Source organism: Anneissia japonica, unplaced genomic scaffold, assembly GCF_011630105.1.
Source record: "Anneissia japonica isolate Jap-2015-1 unplaced genomic scaffold, ASM1163010v1 scaffold1693_len225059_cov107, whole genome shotgun sequence".
NCBI lineage: Eukaryota > Metazoa > Echinodermata > Crinoidea > Comatulida > Comatulidae > Anneissia > Anneissia japonica.
In genome coordinates, this window is record NW_022728746.1 from 102,120 (window position 1) to 106,103 (window position 3,984).

Below are 3,984 nucleotides of genomic sequence, written 5' to 3' on the forward strand. Positions count from 1 at the left end.
AATTAAAATATGTGAGTTAATTTGTAAAATAACACTAACAAAATATATAATTTCTCAATTTGACCAACCCTGCATCAGTGTTTTTAAAATTAAAATTAATGTTTGCAATTCATTCCACTTCAGATGCTAGGTTGTATGGGCCTAGTTAAGTCATTAAGTGCATAAATTAAATATATGCCAAAAATACTTAAAATAATTAAGTGGCGGCCACTTTGAATTTCAATTTTTGCAAACTTATGTTAATGATTTCGGCCTACATATTACTTTTATCAATTTATATAATATCATTTGCTGAGGACACAACCATTAGTTACTAAAATAAGAGGTTACAATGCTCCGCAGTATATTTGATTTAATTTTCTAACATCACCCTAAATGATCTTTCAGATCGTCATCAAAGCGCCATCTTGAGGTTCATAAATTCCGTACATATATATTTGGCTGTTTTTTTTTCTGCTCCTTCCAAAAAAAAAACTATGAAATAATCTACCAAAGTCATATAAAACGACTGCTCAATCAACATATTTAAATCCTCATTAAAACATTTCTTTTCAAATCGAACTTTTGCTTATTTTATTTTATTATTATTTTTTTTTTATGAAACAGATCCGACACCTAGAAATACCGGTATGGTAAAGTTCATAGGATTAATGACAAATTCTCATTATTTATCTCCATCTGGATCTTTATTTAACACTTTTAGTCTAATATAGAAGAAATACGTCCAAATATAGTTTTTAAGTCATTTTTAAACAATTTTATTGTTTGGGTTCTACTGCTGCTTCTTAGTTTCATTTTCTGTGATCGTAAATCCTGTTAAATTACTAGCTAAGACAAGTTTTCTTCTATGTTAGGATCATTGTGTTAACTTTTTGATAAAATAAATGTTTTGTTGGATTGATTCGAATTGAATTAAAATATTTTATTTACAATTGGTCGGACTGGGATTTAAGAATTAACTATTGTCTTAGGCCATAGTTCAGCGTCCTTTTCAACCATCACGTTTCTAAAGTGTTGCTGGTAACCACTGTACACTAAATTAAAGCTTAACAATTGAGTATTTTAAACAAGATATCGAGCTCCTGCTTAGAAAAAATATTTTTCTAAAAATATAATTCTGTTTGATGTTCTAAAAACAAATCTGAACAGTGGTCTACTACAATCTCTTCAAAATGTTAATGCTATACTGATTTTGTGTTTTTAGGCACTGACATTAATATAATGCAATTTTAATATATATAATAGGGGTTTATTTTATAAACCGGCATAGGAAACAGTACATGAAACCTATAAAAACAGTTGCAGGTGTTAACAAAACTATGTCATACCTTTAGGCACATTTGCACATGATTCCGTATCCAGTTTCACGCGCTTTGAATGATATTCTACCTTATCTTCTGTTGAAGTTCCTATATAATTGGAGGAAAAACGTTATACGTTTATAATTAGGTTGTTCAAAAATTTAGTGTTAATCAAGTCTATAAGGATACGTACTTGATATTCTACTGTAGAAGCAGGATCCTAGTGTCGTAGTCTTTTGAGCTGAGTGTTTGAATAATTGGTATGGTTCCTGCCTCTTCCACGCCAGGGCCCGGGTTCGATACCCGGCTCTGTGTTGAGTATTAAATTCGGGTCTTTCATATAAACAAAAAAAAAAACGCTCAGCTCTTTGAAAAACCCTGTTAGGCGAGTTAATGACCATGTTTGTATCCGTTTGATGTTTATTTAGGCATTAATTTATAAGTTAGAACCGGACCTGCTTCTTACTGGCATTGCTTTCTTGGTTTCGGTCCATAGGTGGTGGAATGAATACAGTTTATTACTATTATTATTACTAATCACAAAATAAAATAACTATATCATACTATGCTAATACAATACGAGTTTAGGCCGAAGTCAAACCATACATGTATGTAAACATATTAAATATAAAGTCTAGGACCTGAGAACATAGTGTAAATCGTAACATTGGATCTCCTTTCACGCTTGTTTACAACTACAAAGAAATTTAATCTATAAGATAAATAACATTCAAATTCTAGATTCCTTCATGCCTGATTCAACAAATAAGAAAAAGGACTTACTCTTTGTGTTATTCATCGGCTCGGAGTCCTGTAAACAAACAAAAAAAAAACAAAAAAACAAACAGTTTAATGGCATGTGTTTACATACCCTAAGTGACCAAATAAGTGTTGTCGAGGCTTATCTGTGGCGCTAATTCTAACGGCGCTTATTCGGTAGCTGTGCGTTAATTACATACTATCGAAGTGTTAAATTAATGCATTTTTTGTACATAAACATTAATATTCAACTGTTTCAACGATGATATAAGTAACACGTATTACTTTTAAACTGATAATAGTATTAAGTTTAACGCCGCGGCTAGAAATACGGTACCGTATCTGAACTTCCGATTGCTAAAGGTACGGTAAATGATATTACGTTATGATTATCCAATAGAAATGACCGACTCGATTTTGGCTTTTTTGCGAAGTCGACTGGCGCGAACAGTTACGATCAAATTTAGGCCTATGTCGTAAAACTTCAGGGCCATTTCATGCATTTCAATTAGAGCTTATCACAATGTTTGGGGTTAAAATCCTTTCTGTTATTCTTGCGTATTTCATGGTCTAACATGGAGAATGGTCTACTAAGGGCCAGGCTAGGCTTAGGCCTAGGGCCTAGCCCGAATACCTGCCTAGGGGCAGGGGCCTACTTATAGGCACACTACTAGGCTAGGCCTAGGCCTAGTACTGTAGTGTTATTACTATGGGCTAGTAGCCTAAGCCTATAGAATAGTAGGCACTAGTTATTATTGCTGATTGAAATAGCCAACCAAGCAATATTGCGATCGTAATTATCAGTGAGAGTAAACTTTATTTGTAGTAGTAGTAGTATAGGCCTACAGTGCGTATACTACAGGGCTATGCAAAGTACACTAGCCAAGTTGGGCCTTTCACGCCAAAATTGGTCCGGGCTAAAATTGGTCCGGGGGACGGATTTTAGCCGCTAAAATTTGTCTGGTGGACTGATTTTGGATAATATTGGTCCGGCCTGGAAACATTTTGGCTTAGCCTAAATCGATCCGCCTACACCTGCTATAGTGCTACACTATACGAGTTCGTACACAACCAATTACATCACAGTGAGTGCTTACCTATCGGTCCGCATAGATTTTGAGGGAAAAAAGCTTTTGGTGGGAAATTAGAAATTGAACGACCAATGAAAATGAAGGTGATGGAAGTCCAATCTTGAGCCTATTTTGCATACATTGCCGTATATAAGGCTACAGCAGCTGTATGCCAAGGAATTCATTTGATAGCAGAGGCTCGGTTTGGTTAGTACAGTACAAGAAGTAAAAGAAAGATTGTGCTTTCTTTTTAGTTTTAGGGTGATGTAAACCTTACAAGGAAGATATAATTATTTGACATTTTAGTAAGTCGACATCCATTAATTAAAGCTGCTGAAAATAAGGAAAAAATCATGATCCAACAGCAGGGAATATCGTTGTATAGAGTGTATTATTATTCAACACACATTCACCCCACCCCCATCTTTCTACCAAATATATAACAGGCACGGTTTAGAAGGTGGTTTATCCTTGTCCCTGATAAAAAAAAAATAAAAAATAAAAATAGAAAAAGAAATAATCGGTCGTCTAATAAGCCTCAGAGGTTATTTTCGGTCGTCCAGAGAGTACAGGAAAACACTGCTGTGGGAAACATTAACTGGATATATGGACATACTGTATATACTGTATATGTATCTCTCTATACAATAATAATAATAATTTCCACCCAGGTTCTTTCAGCTAGAAAATGAAACAGCAAGCAACAAATTATATGGAATCCAATATAAAATACACTATTTATTAAAACTACTGCTCACTCGTAAAACTCAATACTAACTACACTATGCCAGCACACATACCCAGGTTACACACTCCAACCACAAAACATATATACTGTTCTCTTATACACATCT

At 34.1% G+C, this 3,984-nt stretch overlaps 1 long non-coding RNA gene across 1 annotated transcript in view; it reads left to right on the forward strand.

The window, feature by feature from the left end:
• The first annotated feature begins 729 nt into the window (after nt 1-729).
• Nucleotides 730-3,984, forward strand: part of LOC117114526 — a 13,104-nt gene continuing 9,849 nt past the window's right edge. The window contains exons 1-2 of the long non-coding RNA XR_004446382.1: nt 730-741; nt 1,150-1,151. This is a non-coding gene — a long non-coding RNA (uncharacterized LOC117114526). The remainder of the gene's footprint in view (nt 742-1,149; nt 1,152-3,984) is intronic.